This window comes from Cryptomeria japonica, chromosome 3, assembly GCF_030272615.1.
Source record: "Cryptomeria japonica chromosome 3, Sugi_1.0, whole genome shotgun sequence".
In the NCBI taxonomy this organism is placed as follows: Eukaryota; Viridiplantae; Streptophyta; class Pinopsida; order Cupressales; family Cupressaceae; genus Cryptomeria; species Cryptomeria japonica.
The window spans coordinates 196,915,317-196,935,808 of record NC_081407.1 but is presented as its reverse complement, the minus strand read 5'-3'; the positions used below and the strand labels follow the sequence as shown (position 1 = coordinate 196,935,808).

The following is a 20,492-nucleotide window of genomic DNA, read 5'->3' as shown; positions in this document are numbered from 1 at the left end:
ACACTATCTAAGGTTAGCTATTTAAGTATAAAATTCTATTGTTCCTTGAAATAATCACATGTTGCATATAGGATATTATGCATATACTATCATGATCTATACTACTCCTCCCTTCATAGATTAGGTTACTCATCATTGTCTCTATTTATTGGATCCTCTTATTACAATATTTCCCACAATTAATGGCTCCATCCATACGAACTCCCATTTTATACCCTAATTTATCAATTTGGAGCATTATGTCCCTCAAGTCTTTATAAACGTCTCTCTATGTTTTCCTCTAAGACTCTCTTTATTCTTTATCTTTTCCTTTGGGGTGATCCACAATAATGATTTTTTTACATAAGTTTTAATAATTTATTTTTAATGGTTAACAATTCATTAAAAAAAACATATAACACATAATTTTTTTCACAAAAATGATGAAATTATAAATTTATAAACATAGATTGGTAACACCAATATCTAGTGGGAAGCTATTTTTCATAATATTTTGCTACAGTTTTAAAATAATTTTTGAAGTGAAATTAATTATAATTTAGTCATAGGTTTTTTGAACCATATTGCATATTTTTTTCTAAATATATCCAAATTATTATTATTTTGTTGAAACAAGGACATCAATATCTAATGTGAAAATATTTTTTTTATTTTTTTCTATTTTTTTCATGTGTGTGTCTAGAACAAAGACTTTGATGTTTAATGAAAAATATATATTCACAAGAAAATAAAAAATAAATATAATAAACAAACTAAATATATTCAATATTATAATTTTTAGAAAGCTTACTCTCAAAGCTATAATATTATAGCAAGCTCATATCATGTTGATTTAATAAGGGAGACTTGAGGATTAAGTCCATTCAAGTTCATTCTAAGGACCTTTGTTGAGAGGTAACTTTGAATGAAGGTCATTCTATGACCTATTAGATTAAAATATTGAAATTTTGAATAACCTTCGAATAAGTGCACCTTCATTCACAAATAATTGTTCAAATGTACATTAAAAAAAACATACATTCATTTGAAGAAATGCCTTCAAATGAAAGTGTTTTCTAAAACATTTTTCCTCAACCATGCAAATTTCTAGTGTCACCCAAGTGATTTACACTATCATGGGTCTGCCCTCTAACTTCTCCCAAAGTTTCTTCAAATTGGGAATTATAACCCTACCCCTAACAAGTAGACCAATAAATTATTTACCAACCATTTTTCATATGAATTACCTACAATACAATTAATGCACACAAATTTTGTTGTGGGGTTATTAATTACATAGGTAATAACCTATCTATAATATTATTTTCTGGAATCATGATAGAAAGGTCTAAGTAAGGATTCTACAACCATGCAACCTTAACCAAAATAAACACAATTAATTAAAATGACACTCTTGTTAACACTCACTTCTAAACATGATATATATTAGACAAATAAATATTTTATAAATAAAATTATATCAATATTTTCTACCACAATTGGCTTGCAACATATTAGAATTTTTTCTTGTCTTACAATAAAATACATAAACTTTCTCATAAGTATGATCTTCATGATGGACTTCCTTAGATTACAACTAAATCTTTAGGCTCTACTCTAGTGGACACTACTCGGTCCTTGGATCCTCTAATAATTGCTTATTGAATTGTCATTAACGAACTATGACTCGTCATATAGCGCTTCCTTGATGTAGAGGACTCCTAGTTAACTAAGATATGAAATATGATTTCAAATCCAATGGATTAGAAACAAAAACTACCATAGGGACAACAAAGGATCTTAAATGACAAGCTATCAATGTGAGGCATTACATCTTGATGTATAGTATATAAACCACCTTAAGTTACTTGGCATGCCAATGAGTCGAATGATACAATAATATGAAACGAATGTGTGTGTGGCGATTTGATAATGCTCTAGATGAAAAATGAGGTGTTTTGAACAATATGCAACACTACACAAGAGACATTTGTGTATTGGTTTGAGTGATTTTTGAAAATTGTGCCAAGAATTCTACTATGTTACACCAAAATGGTGGAAAAAATAATTAAAAAATTATATTTATAAAAATGTTTAAAAAAAAAATTGATTGATATAAGATCATGCTCTTGCATCAATATTAATCACTTTATTTTTAGATGCATTAATTTTTATAAAATACATTGAGAATTCTAGTCTCTTTAGGGGCATAGGGAAATCTTTGAAAACTTTTTATCAATATCAAGACTATAACTTCAATTTTATTATACATCAAAGAATCTTGTGTATTTAAATGTGACAACTTGAGTAAGACGAAATAAATTGGTGTTTTTGCCTACATTAAAATTATCATTGTTCATTCCAACCAATTCTCTTAGTGGATGGAAAATGCATATGATATTTATGTACACACTAGACCTAATCAAATAAAAAAAAATTTAAACAAAAGCTAGATGAAGCATTAATTCTTAGAACTCAAAAAAGACATGGTGCGCCATATATATCTTGATAAAAGTATTCATAATATAAATTTCTTTCACAAATAAAATTATTTTAAATTTTTTAAATCTTAAATTTAAAGATTAAATACTTAACCTTTTAGGTATACAATTTTTTTTTTTTATTCTATTTAATTCAACACAATAAATAATTTTCTAATCATAATAAACTTTATCCTAAATTATATTATCCTTTATAATAAAAACGAATTTCATTTCCTCACATTTAACAAGCTTTATATTTCTAATCAAAATAAATCCATTGCCTCGGAGTTGTAAAAATTGCATGATAACCTTTTCTATGCTTTACTTTTAACAAAATATTGTGCATATAATTGACTGATTGTTATGTTAGTATAATTATATCCATTATTTTAAATATTTTCCTTAATTGCAAATTATGCATAGTCAAAATTGCTATTCAACGTTACCCTAGTCTAGGGCTCATGATTCAGGAAAGCAACTTTTTAGGTCTACTATATAAAGTTGCATACATGATACGAAAGTCCCATTTGGGAAAGTGAATATGATACCAACCTCTACTTTACTTTAACTTCCACTTGTATGAACTTTTATTACTTCTACTTGAAGGAATTTCTACTTTAAAGAAAGAAAACAAACGCTTTGATGTGTTGCACTTTTCTACTTTAAATTTGAACTTGTAGTTGTGACTCTACGAATATAGAATATAATTTTAAATTTAATTTATAATAAGGCGGGTTTCATTGGTAAAATGAAAAGTGTTTTTGGTTGGAAAATAATAAAAGATCTGATAATTCTAATTTTGAGTCGCACAATAAAAGTAGTTATTTTAAATGGATCTATATTTTTATAAAAGTTTATTTGACAAGTCTCAACTTAAATTTAAGGTTTTAGATCTACATTATTGAATATAATGTCATATAGAATGTTTTTCGGTAGAGGTGTCTAAAATGATCCTAAAAAGGTTAAAATAATAGTACATTAAGTTATAATAATTACTTATTAAGTCATGTTTTGTTGGTGAGCTATATAACATCATGTTTTTTGTTCTATTTTGGAAAATGACCCCCAAAAGGTAAAAATAATAGTTGTACATTAAGCTATAACAGTTACTTATTAAGTCATGTTTTGTTGGTGCACCATATAACATCACATTTTTTTTGTTGCATTTTGGATCAAAGTCACACATTTGATATAATAGTCAATGCTAACAACTTTGAAGTTACAACTAATAATACTATATTAAATTAAAAAAATATATGAATATTTTCTATTTAACTTTACTGATAAAAGAATAGTATAATACTTACAAAAATAAGAGGAGAATGATAGAGAGGCACACCCACAAAGTCTAACTAGACCATGTCCAAAACAAAGATGAAAGAACATTAAAAGGGTCAAGCCCAACAAAACTAGGATGGAGGAGGATAATTATCATTTGGATTGTCACAAAAGCAACTAAACCAAAACTAGATGGGGGAGGATTATTACCATCTTGATTGTCACAAATATAAAAATGTTAAGCCACCAACTTAGTCTAAGTAGCTAAAACAAAATTAAATGGAAGAGGATCATTATCATGTGGATTGTCACAAGCATTTCCAAGATAACATCATCAACTACTTTGAACACCTTTTTCATATTCTTCAAAAAGACTATTGAATATCACAACTATTAAAACACCCATATAGTCTAACTAGACCATCTCCAAAACAATAGATGAAAGAACATTAAAAGGGTCAAGCCCAACAAAGTCTAAGTAGCTAAAGCAAAACTAGATGGAAGAAATGGATGGAAATTGATCCTTTTATAGTCTATGATATCAAGCAGTTTGTTTATGGGTCTACATATGGCTTATAGTTTAATGTGACTGCCTTGTACTCCTTGAAGGAAGTTCTTCAAAAAGACTATTGAATATCACAATTATTAAAACACCCATATAGTCTAACTAGACCATCTCCAAAACAATAGATGAAAGAACATTAAAAGGGTCTAGCCCAACAAAGTCTAAATAGCTAAAGAAAAACTAGATTGAGGAAATGGATGAAAATTGATCCTTTTATAGTCTATGATATTGAGCAGTTTGTTTATGGGTCTACATATGGCTTATAGTCTACTATGACTACCCTGTACTCCTTACAGGAAGCACCTAAATGTGCTACAAATGAGACATACAAACCTTATCCCCTATGCGATTTGAACTTGTAACCTCTCTTTCAAGAGTACAAGTTCTCCACTACTAGGCCAATTCAAGATAGTTATCATGTGGATTGCCGCAAGCATTTCCAAGATAACATCATCAATTGGTTCCCAACCAATGAGAACACCTTTTTCATATTCTTCAAAAAGAATATTGAATATCACAACTATTATAACACTCATATAGTCTTCCTAAACCATCCCCAAAACAAAGATGAAAGAACATTAAAAGGACCAAGCTCAACAAAGTCTAAGTAGTTAAAGCATTACCAAATGGAGGAAGATTCTTCTTGTTTATATTATCCCAAACATTTCCAAGACAACATCATCAATCGACTTCCAACCACTAAGAACACCTTCTTCATATTCTTCAAAAAAAATATTAAATATCAAAATTATTAAATACACTCAAAGATTAAATTAGATAGAAAAAGATCTTTGTAGTGTATATTACTCCAAACATTTTCAAGGACAACATATCAATCGATACCCAATCAATGAGAGCACCACCTTCATATTCTTCAAAAAGAATATCGTATATTGCAACTGTTAGAACAGGCTTAAATGTTAAGCCATTTCTCCTAAACCACAATTTCAAAGCCAAAAAAAAATTAAAAAAAAATTTAAAAAAATTAAAAAAAAATTATTTGTATCAAATCCATAAGTACGGTCAAGCAACCATCAAATTCAAGCCTAAACCCTAAAAAATAGACCGGGGGACCGATAGTGGAATTGTCCGCTTAGAGTTTTAGTGTCTGGTGTGATTAAGACATAAAGGCGTTTTACATTGTATTTGGGGCAGCGGTTAGAATAAGGAAATAAAACTAGAATTGAATAAAAAGGATTTGTCGCTTTCAGCATGGAGAGATGCACGGAGACCGTTTTGGTCACAGTCTGAGCAACTACAGCTGCCATTCCTGCCTCCTGCCCTATCACAGTGCTTCTGTTTCATTTTCTGCTTCATTTGATAATACAACAATTATTTTCACAGACATCATCTCTCCACGTTAATCGAGTACTGCACCGGGTCTACCAGGCGATAAACAAATGAAAAAGAAACAAACCAGATGATAAACAAATGGAAAAGGAACAACCTACGACACAGAAAAACGGAAAGAACAATAGCTAGCCTTCTCAGCCTCTTTTGCTTTTGTCGCTTCGATGCTTTTGCTTTACTTCTTTCAACAAACAGCAAGAAAAAGTAATCTCACACATGGTGGAAAACTTGACATGATGCCTGGCCCCTTGCGGTGCTGCGTCTCTTCTCGATGCGCGAGCCAAAAACAGAGAAAACAAAAGCGAAAGCCAGGCCGGCGCGCATGTGAATGAGAAGTTACAAAGGAATAGAATAAAGAGAATATGATACAAAGTCTTGTTTGGGAAGGAGAGGGAGGGCGCACACAGAGTACTCAGAGAACAGGAGCTTTGAACTACGGTGCAAAAAATTTTCCTAGATTTGAGGTTAAATGTAGGATCTGTACTTCTAGGGTTTAAATTTAATGGCTGTATGATCATATTTAGAGGTTTTTGTTTTAAATTTTCAAGTATTAGAGTTTTGAACTACTGTGCAATAAATTTGTTTTCCAAAATTTGAAGATAAATACAGTCTGTATTATTAGAGTTTAAATTTAGTGGCTGTAGGATCATTTTCAGAGGTTTTTATTTTAAAATTTTAAAATTTCTGGAAAATTTAAAAAAAATTCGAAAATTTTAAAGATATTTAGAGCAGATTGTTAGAAATTATATAAAATTACAATTATTTGTATTTTTTAAATAAAATATGTAATATTATTTAAAGGAGATTTTGTTTGTATATCTTTTTTACAAAAAATTGTTTGATAGGTGGGGTATGCTGTCAAATTTAGATTCTGATAAACATGTGTCAATTGAAAGTGTTTAGTCTAACTGAGAAGAATGTTTTTTTTTTCTTTAAAGTGAGAATAATATCTGTGGTGTGAAAACTTTTTCGATGCAAGACTAAATTTTTGGGGTTTGAATTGGACTGTTCTTAATAGTTCAATAGTCAAAGATAATTTTTGTTAATAAAAATAGAACAATTATTTATCTTTTCAAATTGATGAGGTGTAAATCATTATTGATTATTTGACAGCTGAATTGTCTGTGAAATTTTAAAAGGTTAAATCAATTGACTGTTGAACTATTTGATATTGCAAAATTTTGGAAGTCTAGAAGAAAAACAGATCACTAAATTAATTATTATTTTTTCTTACTAAAAATTAAGACTTAGAAAAATATTTATTGAATCTAAATTATAAGAAACAATCTCAACCTCATCTTTATTTTCTTTATTTTATTTCTAAATTGAAATTAAAATTTAAGAAATATCTGTTCCGTAAAGAGGTCTATGTATTTTGATGCAATAACCATTAAACTTTTTCATTCAAAAGACTGATCCAAATAGTTTTATATAATATTTTAAAACTGGAGCTCTGTTGATTTAAGCCCAGGTTGGGGTCTGAAGCAGGAGAGGGTTAAACTTAGTTAAGATGCAGTTAGTGGATTTGGTTTGTCAGAAAAGGGATTTTGCCACGCGTGCCTCTGCCATCTGACCTGACCTGACCTCACCTGCTGCTGTGGTTTGCCCGATGTTTCATGCAATTTAATTCAAAGGAAATAATGTAACCCGGACAGAGAGGAGAGAGAGAGAGCGGAGGAGAGAAAAACGTAACAATTTGGTTGTGGAGGGAGAGAGGAATTTGTGGCTGTCTAAAGATTTCTAATTTGGGCGGGAGAAGGGAAGCGAGAAAAGGGGCGGAATTCGCGAGATTTGTTACAGCTCAGCGTGGGGTTTATTAGACGTGTGCGTTTGCACTGCGAACTGTATTCGCCATTGCATTTAAAGTGCGTCCAAAACCATATCAGATCCGCAGCTGTTTGTGACATTTTACGTTTTCGGTAAGTGTTTTCAGATCGATTCGTTTCAAGCTTTTGTATTTATTTAAATTTCTTGTATGATTTCATTTCTAGGCTCCACTGTGAAATGACTCGATGTTTAAATCAAGCTTTTGAACGGTGAATTTGTTCGTGATTACTTTATACGGTAACGCTTGGATGTTGTTTTCACGGCAATTTCTGATCTGCGTTATGTACTGAAAAGATGTTTCTGTCATCTATAACTTGTATATTTTTTTATTTTTTTTTGAGAAGAACGATGATATAGATTTTATGGCAGGAGTGCACAAATCTTGAATTCTGAATCAAGAACGCTTGTTGTTGTTAACCGAGAGATTAAACCAATTTTTCGCTTTCTGATTTCTTTTGTATCTGAAATTTAAATTTTGCGTTTCATTTAAGCTAACTAGGAATTTTTCAGTTTATATAAGGATAGATTCGTTTCAAACTGTAAAATTCCAGCTGCAAATTCACAGCAATATTATATGTAAAGGCACATTTTCTCGACATAAAATCGTGAGAATTTCTCAGTTCCCCGCAAACATCGGTTCTTACTGCGCGCAATGTTGCCTTTGAAATTTGATCTGCTCCTTTGCATTTGCCACAGAATGCTAGAAATGTTTTACCGCGATCGCCGCATTGTCTCTTCAAAGTTCAAATTATGTCAAGTTTATCACTTCATGGAATGTCGGGCATAAAATTGGTCGAATCTTGATCAGAAGACTGAAAATACTAGTTTGTAACAAGAATATTAGCATATAGAAAAGATAAACGCATTGGCCTGTGTATCGGTTGGAGCATATTAAGTTAGGGGAATACGCTGGTCATGCTGTGGCATTTAAATTTTGCGCAGCAGGTAAATGGAGGAAATGAAATGATGTCGTGTGATAGCAGTACTCCATAGTTTTGGCATATTCCATATGAATCTCGTCTAGGTCCATTGAACTGCACGCTTTACAAAGCCTCTAATGGACTGCGTTACGGAGCAGCGCATTTTTTGTCCTGTAAGTACCTCTCTCGTATGATGAACATTATGATTTGCTGCAACTGTAGTTGAAATGAATTGCTCTAGCCGCTGCATTAGCGGGTGCCTAGTGCCTGCCGGGTTGTCTTAATTATGGGAGAACTTAACCAGTCGAAAAGTTGTAATTTTGATTTTAACTGAAACAAAATTAATAAAAAGTCGGATATGTTTCTGACAATTATAAGCAAATCTTTAAAGCTGTCAATTAACCGAAAACAAATCATGGGTTCGAATCGCAACAATATATTTTTGCACAGCCGACGCGACAACTCCTGCCGCATGTTTTTATTCAGCCAGCACCGCAAACTACCAGCTGTTTACACGAAACCCAAGCTCACCTTTCGCTTTACTTCATTTTAACAATCACTCTTGCCTCCTGTGTGCATCTACAGACAGAAGAAAAGGGTTAAAAAAGAGCTCCTTTATTTTGGTGGTGGTGGGGGGGGATGACTGTATCCTCGCCTCTAAAATTTAACCCATGTGAATGAACAACTGCCTGCTCATGAATGCAGATGTTCCATAGCATTTGTTTAATTGGTATCACATTTCAAGTGTTAATGATTCACATCAGTGCTTGGGGTGTCCCAGATTACGAGGGTTTGTGAAGCACTAAATCCCAAATTTGACAGTCCACCCTACTTCTCTAGAAAATGGAATGTATTATCAACATTGTTGTTGACGTGCCAAGAGAGCCTATACTGGAAGTTTTTGCGCTGCAATCTGCTGTCGTGTGTTCTATATATAGGGAGACTAGTTCTGATAACACGTCTGAAACTCGCAGATATCTGCATTCACTGATTGGGAATATGTGCCTTGTAGCTGCACTGCTATATTGTCAGTGTATCTTTGAACTACACAATGAAACAAAAATACTATCATAGAAATTTCAAATGGTGCCCACTACTCACTTCACCTGTCAGTAGGACATTGTTGTCGTGTATTGCTAAACTAACGCTTCTAGCCTTTTTTTGTGTTGGCCATTTGTGTCTTCTTTCTAAGTTGCACCTTTGTTTTCATTCCTAATTGTTTTCTAACATTCAGATTTGTAGTTGCAGATAACTACACGTGTGGACCGTCGTAGATGTTTGTTTAACAAGCACTCCTGCTGCAACGAACTCGAAGGAAATGTCAGTTCTAGTATTATGAATAGTTTGATTCGACAATGGAAGATTTCAGAGGCAGTTGCAGGTTCCCTATTGAGATAATTGCAAATGTTGTTTAACAAAGCTCCTTCATAGAAGATTTCTGGGTTCTAACACTCAAAAGAATTGCCTCCAATAATTTTCACCAGGTCTGTCTACAAGGCTCGATTTATTGGTTTTTTTGTCTTTTCACATTTCCTGTTTGCTTTGATATTTGGTATTTACTGTATATGAATAGCATAGAATATGAAACTCATTATCTTGAGAGCAAAGTAGTTTTTCATTTAATAGAACGTGATTCAACAGTTTAGATTTGCACGAACATGGTAGGAGTCCAATAGTGAATGCACACAAAATCCACAATATATACAGGAAAACTACTTTAAACAAATTGCCCGTACTTGTGATGTTGCCGGATATGGGAAAATATGGTAAAGTATGGCAATAATGCATTTGGTTCCACGCAGTAGTGTACTGTGGTCGCCTTTCTCCCTGACTTCGGCGAAAAGCCATTTTCTCGTAGCTCATCGGGCTATTAAACTGTACAAATCCAAATACCTTAGGGTATATTGCAGTTTGATAGTTTACAAAGTAGTTTCTACGAACAGTGTAATCATTGGCAAGAGTTGTGAGCAGTGCGCGTGCAACCGGGAAACAAAATGTAAAATTCCATAAAAACTGACATAGGGATAGCCATTGAACAAAATGTAAAATTCCATAAAAACTGACATAGGGATAGCCATTGGCCTACAGGAAAGCACGTTTGTAAGGTGAAATGCAAATCCTTTCAACAATAATATTAAAGTCGTTTCCACAGCGCACACTTTATAGCCCAAGCCAAGGCAAGTTGCAATCAGACTTGAGATCTGACTTCCACTTTGTACGTAATCTTGAGCAATCAATTGGATGATGGTCTACACAAATTTTTAGAGAGCACTCATAAATTGCTCCTCCACTTAAATATAGCAATAAGTTTCAGGAAAGGTTTAGCACAATATCATGATTCACATAAATCCATTTCTGGGACGCTGTTTATAGCATACTGTATGTTATATCAGATCTGAGTATAGAATAATGACTTAGAGCCCAGCGCTGAGGGGTCCATCTTAGACCTCATTTTCCATACTGTCGGCCTTTTTATTAAGTGAGATTTGATTTCTGATGGACTCCTTGTAGAATTGACACTATATTTAGTACAGTTAATGTCCAAGCAAACCAGATTAAAAACGAGATGAATCTTAACTAGTTAGATAGTAAATTTCAGTTTTATTTTGCATCCTTATCTTATTATAAGAAATTTCCAGTAGCATTTTTAGTAGCCAATAGGATTTTGCTCTGTAGCCTTTCAAATCCAAAAAAATCTGTTTCACAAATGTTGTCTCACATTCCAAAAGTAGTTTCACACTAAAAATAAAAACGAGGAGGATGTTATGTAACATCTTTGATATCTCTATCAATATGAAATGTCTACATTAATAATTCCATCATTTCCCTGTCATTTTTCTCTTGACAAGAACATTACACCTTTTAACAGTGGAAATGCTAGTTTACCACTTTGATTGAAATGTTTTCTGTTAGGAAAAGTGATCTCCAACCAAAAAAAATCCCTTGAAGATCAGTTTGATGGATTTCTAAAAGTAACCAATCTCTGTAATTTTAGCCTGGCCCAGTGGATGAATTTGAAAGATCTTAAAAAAGGGTTGCATTCAGGAGTCACGATCTCAGCTATGGTTGCAACTTGCAAGTGGCAAGCAGTGAAGTGGGTCGGAGATGAGTCATTTTCCGAAATTCAAGACAGGTACAGTGCAATGGAGTGGTTATGGTCCCCCACCGCTACACTACAAGTAGCCAAAACCATATCCACAAGCTGGGCCCTGGGCCCTGTACATGCAATCAAAGTGATATGAGTAGCCTGCCACTACTGTACGTACTTACAGTACGTTCTATCTTCTGACCGCAGGATCCCTCTCAAGTCTCAGTCTTCTTGTTGGTTACACCAACTACCGTAAACAGTAAAATAAAACTCAGATGTACTGCTTTAATCTTTTCTTCTAACCGAAGCAGTTGTAATTTGCAGGTGTGAGCTGTGTCTGTTAATAAAATGGATCTTTCTTCACATTCAATACACATCAAATCTGGCATGGATGCACAGGCAGAGGAGGAGGCAGATGACAGGGGTTGCAGACGAAGAAAAGCTTGCATTAGCATTGGGGTGAGCAAAGGAAAATAGCAGAGCCTGTACAATCTGAAACTCTCATAAGTCCATATCATTTGGGGAGTTGTGATTTTGGAAATGCGGTTTTCTCACCATGGGTTTTTTCTCTAAAACTCGTTTTCCGTTTGTGATATTGGCTGAACGGCTCAATCTTTTTATATAAGAATCAGATGTATATCATTAAAAAGAGGACACCCCATAATATATATAATTCTTTATAGACTACTGGTGATGTATAATTATTGTTACAGTACAAATGAAAAGATTAACCTCAGATTATTGTTAGCTACTGAGGATGCAAGGATCAATTATAATAAACGCTGCGATTATCTTTTTAAATGTTTTTACTACCCCTTATTTATGGAGGAGAAAGCATGTACAAGAAGCAATGTCAAGCGGGAGACTGAGATCCGATTCAAACTGTAACTTTGGATGTTTTTCTTTTTCAGCGAAAGAAATCAATCTTCGCAAGTCAGCAGCTCTATATAAAATTTAAGTGTTCTACGCTTCTGAGTTATTGTATTCCACTTTTACAGAAAAATCTTGATATGGTTTAGTTATACTCGTTATCCATTAATGGATTTCGTGCATTTTTTTCTCGCCTCTTTTGGCTTAACCCTCTCATTTTTTGATGGTGAAACTGTTTGCAAAGACAAAATCTCATTTTAACTAGAATTTCAGTTAAAGGCATTGGCAAGCATTATTGTTTCCTATTTTGGTGGTATATCACACCGTACGATATATTGCCAGAATTTATCTCTTAAAAGAAATTAAATAGAAATAAATTATTGTGATATATTTGTATATTAATTTGTAAGTATCATCAACAAAGATGCAGCTACATCGACAAGCTACCTAATTGTCCAACTATTTATCCTCCAATTTAATTATTAAAATATTTCAAAAAGATGCGTGTCCTTTATTAACTTTTATTCAATTTCACAAATTTTGGATATGAAAGGGATTCTATTTAGTTCGACCAATCTCAACATGCCTATTGCATTCCTCACAACTTGAACATTGTACCTTATACAAGCTACTTTGAAGATAGTTGGATATTAATTGACACAATTTGGAGTATATCTTATTCATTATTTTCTTCTAATTCATATATTTGAATTGGAATAATTGGGGATGTTTCAATCATGCAAACAATTGTCTCTTCTTGATTATAGTTAGATGCACAAAACATCAATCAATATACTCTTAACTACATCGATTTATACTAATATAAGTTTCCCCTCTAAACCAACACTTTACCTTCCATATCAAAATAATTCTAGATTAAGCTAATTATGTCAAGATTCATTAGTTAACACCTCTTATTGATTCAACCAAATGAAGGACCAACAGTAATTGCAAAATCACCACATGCGTTGCTTTTTAAGCCCTAATGGCTTGTGTCTAAAATTGCATTTTTTGTGCCCATGTCTTCTCGAGTTCCCTAGCATGTTGATCATTGATAGTCAATCCAAACTTTAAATGTTATTGATTCATGCCTTATAATTGTTTCTCTATTATAGTGTCTATTTTAAATTCATGCATTTGGTCATTTATTCAAGTTTCTTGTTTTCCGTGGTATCCATTCTAACCATGCTCATTTATTTTAACCATGCCAAGTTTTCCTAGGCTTAAGCCATGATTAATTATTTAATATTGAACATGAGCTCTATTAACTAGATTTTTATGTGTTCTTGCATCTAAGTTTGTCTTCACTTATTAGTTGTGGCCTAACGAGCCTTTATGAATTCAAGTTCACTTTTAATTCCAAATATATGTCTCAACTCTAGATATATTTTTATGCTTAAATTCATGAGGCCCATTTTAGCTATACCCAAGTAGATTTTAAATCCAAATACATGTGACCTTTCACATTTGAGTTATTCAAATTTTGAATTCTCAAGTGTTTGTGAACTTTGGTTCCTGATTATATTCTAGTTGATTGACAATTTCATGTTTGTAATATTTTGTAACCATGGAAGATCCCACAAGCATTATGAAATACAACTGAGTAGCAAGGCCCTATTGCATGTATTAGACGCACCCACACACACACCTTGTTTTACTCTAGAAAAACAAGGGCCCCCTCTCTATTGCTTGTTATTCCTTGATTGTTTGCATTCCTATCCCTTGTGCTTGATTTCATTTTCTTATTGTTTTCCTTTGTTTTATTTTGAGTATTTTGCCTTTGTTGAATTTTTTAAGCTGGTAATCTTGGCATGATGATAAAGGAAACTATGCAACTTCAACCCATTTGTAGGTCAAACTTGTCAAGTTTGAAGTCACCTTGTCACACTTTTGGTGGTCATCATATCATGATCATAAAGGAATCTCTAAAATCTCAATGCTTAAGATGTGACGTCACCTCAAGCTACTCTTTGACTTCGCATTAATAAAAATTTCCCCATGTGTGTTTTTGCCTTTTATTTCTTGTTGGTGGTGTTTTCTTTTGTCTTTTTTTCTTTGTTTCACTTGTTCTCTTATGCTCTAGTTATTTGGCTCTTTGCATTTTTGACCTATTGATTAGATAAGAACTTGTCATTGCTAAATCTTGTGCATGTTTGTTATTCTTATTTTTGTGTGGTTTGGAGTAGTCATTTTTTGCCTTATCATTCATTAGTCACCATTATCTTCCAATTAGGATTTCTATTTGGTATAATATGGTGGTTTTTTTCCAGTTGTGTCATGTTTGTTTCTCTTTTTCCCTTGTTCGGCTTCACTTTCTCCTTTGTATGATTAAGGCCTTTTGTCCTTATCATTTGGTTTGCTTTTCCTTTCTTTCTTTGTCATTTTTTAACTCTTTTTTCTTTTTTAATTGGTTCCTCATGTGCCCCATTCATACTTTCATTTTCCCCTTCAACAAATTTGTTTTTCAAAATTTAGGATTATGTTTATCCTAATGGCATCATGTTGACATAATTCTTTTCTTAGAGCCTATTGTCTTGGTATAATTTTAATCATTTCCCTGAAAGCCTAATCTTGATGTCATCATCTTGTTGGAGTTCTCTATTAGTATTTGTTTGTCGATCTGTATGTTACTGGTTTATTAGGATTCCATATGTTCATAACTTTGCTAATGGCATGCTGACATCATCTTTAAATGTGAAGCCTATATCAAATCCCATACTTAGAAACCTTTTCATCTTTTCAAAGTCACTTTTTTAGCCTTCTCTTAAAGTTAGGTCATCAATTAGTGGTTTCCCCAAAGTCTAACCTTGAAGGATTTTATTGTTCTATCTTATTAAGATTGTGATTTTGGGTTTATCTTATGATGGAATTGAGTTAGAGGTTACCACAAAGTATGACCCTGACAATTTTCATTATTATATCTTTTCAGGGTCAATCTTTTGGGTTTATTTATTTGGACACTTGGTTAGTGGCATATTCAAATTTTGATTCTAACATGTTTGTAAGCCTTCACTATTTAGATCGCACGATTGGACTTCCCTTTTTGGAATACCTATTTGAGAGTACCTGCAATCAATGAATCTTGACACTTCCCACATTTGGTTTATTTTCCTAGGTTTTGTGATTAGTTGTCTAATGGCATGGTGCTCTTATGAGCATGTATTAGATACTTAAGAGCTGTCTATTCATTGTATTCCAATCTCAACTTCTTTTTTTGATGTCATAATTGATCATTACCTTTTAGTGAACTATAAATGAATTGATCAAGAGATCACTAACCTGGGTTAAATGGAACATGCCTTGTTGAGTGCACTAGTGGTTTCTTGTGTTCTTGGTTGTATATGTGCACGAAGAACAAGAAACATAGAAGGAAATAAATTACAAATATAAGGGTTATCAATTTTCTTTGAAGATGTTCTCCCCTTGGGTTGATATTAGAAATATTTGCCTTGGATATCTAAATGTTCAAAGATTTTTGAAGAGGGTAAAAATTGAAGGAGATAAGAAAAACAAGGAACAATGGCTACAAAAGTTAGGGATAGTACAAGAAATTGCTCTTCATGTTTCTCTTCAACCCCCAAAACTGGTATATGATAAAAATAAAATAAAGGTGTCTAGCCTTGTAGGTCAAACAATATTAGATATCAATTTAGTTATTTCAAGAGTGTTTGGGCTCCCCACTTGTGTCCAATATGGCCAAATAACCATGATGGAAGTAGTAAGGTACTATGAGAGCCATAGTACATAGGCTACACGCAATTTAAATGATAACTTGTTATTGTATGAGAGGAAGTATGTAATTAAAATGACTACTGAAGGTAATTCATAAGAGTGAGTTCCAAGAGGATCTCAAATATTCCATCACTCTTCTTAGCAAATCTTTTGGGTTTCCTACTACCATGTACTTCTATCCTTAGATATGCCTCTTCATTTTGTAGAGATATAGTGAGAAAAGTATGGATTGGACTACTCTAATAAGTCATATGCCATGCACACAAATTTTAGATGTACAAGATTCTATTAGATTCCATATGACTTCCTATTTGGTATATTTATTAGCATTCCAAGCCAAATTTCCTAGATTGAATCAAGTCAGTGTTGAACACAAGTTATCATTGATGTCAAAGTGTGATGCATAAGTTGTCATTGATGAAGAAGGAGAAGGTTGCACTTTGCTACTTCTGATATATTTGGATTTTTAAATCATGTGTTATTGTCATTTTCATGTCAGTGCATTTTGAGGTGTGATAGTGTTATGTAGTCCCATTGATAGGTACGACTATAGAATCGATTGAAACATGTGTGTATTATCATGGTGCATTTCTTCAAATTGATGGAAGTGGTCTGAAAGTTTATTCCATACTATTTGACATTGTTACCGAAATAGTGAACTTGTTCTAGCAACCTGCAAAGGTTTGTACCTTCTAATGCTTATAATGTGTAATGGCTTGTGGTTTTATGGCGAGTATTCCTACACAAGTATTATCATTATCCCATGTTTTCAAATTCCTAGTATGGAAAAAGATAGTGTTTGCTTCACTAATTTGTTACTATGTAGCCAACAGACCTAGTTTGTGTTTCAAAATGTTGTGATAGTTGATTTGAGTGTGGCCTGTCAAAAATTAAGGGTGGATGCTCCCTATGATCTTGAGCTCGATTTGCATGAAAATTTTATTTGTGTGGAGTCATGTCTAAGATTTTTGGTTTAGACATATTGCATCTTTGATATGGCCGACCTATGGAAGGAATGTAGCATGTGCATCTGCTAGTGATTACATGAGGATAACATTTTGAACTTGATTAAGCTACCCCATGAAGCATGTGATGAGATTATTTACATTGGTTTGTGTATGGGCTATTTAGGACCTAACCTACTACACGTTTGATGAAATAAACTATATTGCCAACTTGTAAAATTCTTAACTCTGTATTTGGCCAACTTGTGTTTGTAATTGTAATTGGAACTCATATAGATGAGTGTCCTAGAGTCATTAGTGTGTGTGCTGAAAAGTGGCAATGTAATTGTGTGGATACAAGTTTGTAACAAGTGAGTTGAAGAATATATCAGAGGGAGATTTTGTGATTCAAGTGTGCAATTATCAAAACATCATAAGATCATGTAGAGTGAAAATTGAAGCCAATTGGATTAGAGGCAAGTTGTACTTTGAAGGTCCTAACTATATATCTTTCATATTGTTAAGGTTGAGGTCCTAGCTCCTGAGTTGCTACTCAAACCATTTGAGATTGGTGTCTCTTGTGGGTTGGTACTCAGTGTAATGCAAGTGGATTGGTTTCTCTAGTAGGTTGGTGCTTAAAATTTTATGTAAAAGACTAATTATTCGAATCTAGATTTTGATAGTAGATCCAAGAAAATTTTCTCACTATGGTTTTTCCCATCCTGGGTTTTCCATGTATATCTAGTGTTATCTATGTGGATGTTTGTTAATTTACATGTTCTAATTATTGCATCATTGATAGATAGATCTATTGTTTACATAAAGAAGTTATTTATGGTAATTAATGTTGAGGAATGAGTAAAAATTGTATGTACTAATTCATCCCCCCCCACCCTTAGTATATTGTGTGCCCTTCAATTGGTATCAGAGCAAGGTTCCTTGGTTAAAGCCTAATAGTTATATCTTAAATGTCACACTCAATTACTCCAAAAGGTTCATTTGTGAATTGTACTCCATTGTTTGATGGTTCAAACTATGGATTTGGAGTGGAAGAATGGAGTCTTATATGATGGCTCTATGTTTAGAAGTTTGGCAATCAGTGATAGATGGATATGTGTTTCCAGATAGTCCCCCAAGGGAACATGGCCAATTAGAAAGCCTATGAAAAAATGATAAAGCTAGAAATCCAATCATTTGTGGTTTAACTAACTATGAGTACATAAAGGTGATGCAATGTAAGATATCTAAGGAAACATGGACTAAACTGTACACAATTTATGAAGGAGACTAGAAGGTTAAGGAAGCAAAGCTTCAAACTTAGAGATCATAATTTGAAGGGTTAAGGATGAAGGAGGATGAAAATATTGTTGCTTTCCTACTCTGGGTTGATGAGATAGTTTGTTCCATAAGAGGACAACACTAAGAAATGAAAGAACCATGTGTTATGAAGAAGGTACTCAAATCCCTGCCATCAAGATTCTTTCTAAAAGTAGCTGCTATAGAAGAAGCTAGGGATTTGAACAAACTAATAATGAATGAGTTACATGGATCTCTAACTAATTTTGAGATGAGTTTGGAAAATGAAAAATATGTTGGAAAAGAGACAACCTTCAAGGCATCTAAGAAGGAAGGTGTGTTAGACTCTAATGATGAATCAAATTTGAAAGTTGCCAATTTGGTTAGAAGACTAGAAAGAGGTTCTAGTAAGTACAGAGGTAAATTACCTTTCGAATGTTTTAATTGTGGATAAATATGACATTTCCTGGCTAAGTGTCCTAGCTAAAAGGACTCCAACAATGAAAGTCAAAAGAATAGGAAAAATAATTTCAACAAAAAAATGTCAAACAAAAATCAGAAAAGTTTGTTTATGAATGAGGATAGCGGATCATTTGATGAAGATAAATTAATACCAGAGGTAGTGGTGAGAAATCCCTATTCATGGCATTAGAGACACCTAATGATAATACCATAATGAGAACAAATGAAGAAAATGAAGATGGCTATGTAATAAAAGAGCTACTTTTTTCTGAGATAAAAGAACCAAAAAGGAGATTACTTGAGGAAGTGAAAAATTGTGGAAACTATTTCAAAATTTGGAAAAGGTAGGGAGAATAGTCATTGAGCTGAAATTGAAATAAAGGAAGCAAAAAGAATTGAAGAAGTATTAACATCAAAGATGTAGAATAAAGACAAGGACAATAAGAAGCTAGAGGTAGAAATTTTTGCATTAAGAAAATATTTTGATAAAGGAAATAATCAAGTAAAGATTAAGTGTGAAGAGAGTAGAGAAATTCTAGATCAAATAATCAAAAGCCAGAGATCATCACACATCACAACTAGCTTAGGCTTCACTAAAGAACAAAAAGGCAAACCTGTGAAGTAGAGTGAGAGGCTAAAGGAAGTAAGTACAAAAGAGAAAGGATCTATAAGTTAAAAAATAGAGCAAGAAGATAGATGATGGTTTTATTCAGGTTCAGAGGCAGAATAGAAGATTCGAAAGGAAACCACCTAGAGGACAAGGATTCAATACCAAGTTCAATTATTATTATTTTTGGCTATTGTTTTAATTACAATAATTTTGGTCATAAGGTAGTGGATTTTATAAGAGGTCCAAATAGAAGAAATAATTTATTAGCAGAAACGTGTTTGCTCCATTGTTCGATTTCAATATCATTTGTCATAAGTACAACTTTGGTCATATTTCAAGAAATTGTAGGAGTCAATTTGTGAGTAGTTTTATTTTGAAAAACAAAGCGAACAGTCTCGTAAAACAAAAGGATAATTTTGAGAAGGTTTGAAAAAAAAAAATAGAAGAGTAGAAGCCTAAAAAGTCATTGGTAGTCTAGATAGCATTCCATGCTAAAAAGGAGAAGAATATATGGATAATTGATAGCAAATCTTCAAGCCACATGACCCTAGACAAGAGCAAGTTCATGAACCTCAAAAAGTATGATGAAGGAGATGTTGTTGGCAATTGACACTCATCGGATTCATATGTTGTCATTGATGGCAACATGGCAACAAGATTCATAAGGAAGCATACACTGGCATACACTGGCACTAGGAGACATTCACCGATAGACATTGGCATTGGAGTATCCAGGGTTACACCGGCACCGACATCCAACACTTTAGTGAAGCCGACATCAGTCTTGGACCCGAAGGAAGTTTTATTTATAAAAACATTTTGTAATTATTGTATAAGGCCGACATTGTATATCTTTTGTAATGCATTGTAAGCCGACATAAGGCATATTGTTTGTGAAGGGTATATAGGTCAGTCTGTTAAGGTCATTATAAAAGAAGTGATGTGATAGATTGTAATAAGGATATAGGAGACTATGTAATGTGAAGTATATGTATGTAGATCATTTGTATGTGAATGTTATATCATGCAATGATTTGTAGATAGCTTGGAAAGAATTCTTGGAGGAGAGGAGATATCGGTAGAAGTGT

General features: G+C 33.0%; 1 long non-coding RNA gene across 3 annotated transcripts; it reads left to right on the top strand.

Annotated features, from left to right (window-relative positions):
- The first annotated feature begins 5,481 nt into the window (after positions 1-5,481).
- Positions 5,482-12,642, top strand: LOC131061599 (uncharacterized). Of its 3 annotated transcripts, none has more exons than XR_009110561.2 (4): positions 5,482-6,093; positions 7,127-7,574; positions 9,651-9,886; positions 11,815-12,642. It is a non-coding gene; the product is annotated as an uncharacterized LOC131061599 (long non-coding RNA). The 3 variants fall into 3 exon arrangements; XR_009110562.2 differs by having other exon boundaries at positions 5,482-6,119; XR_009371951.1 differs by lacking the exon at positions 5,482-6,093 and having other exon boundaries at positions 7,019-7,574.
- The last annotated feature ends 7,850 nt before the right edge of the window (positions 12,643-20,492 follow it).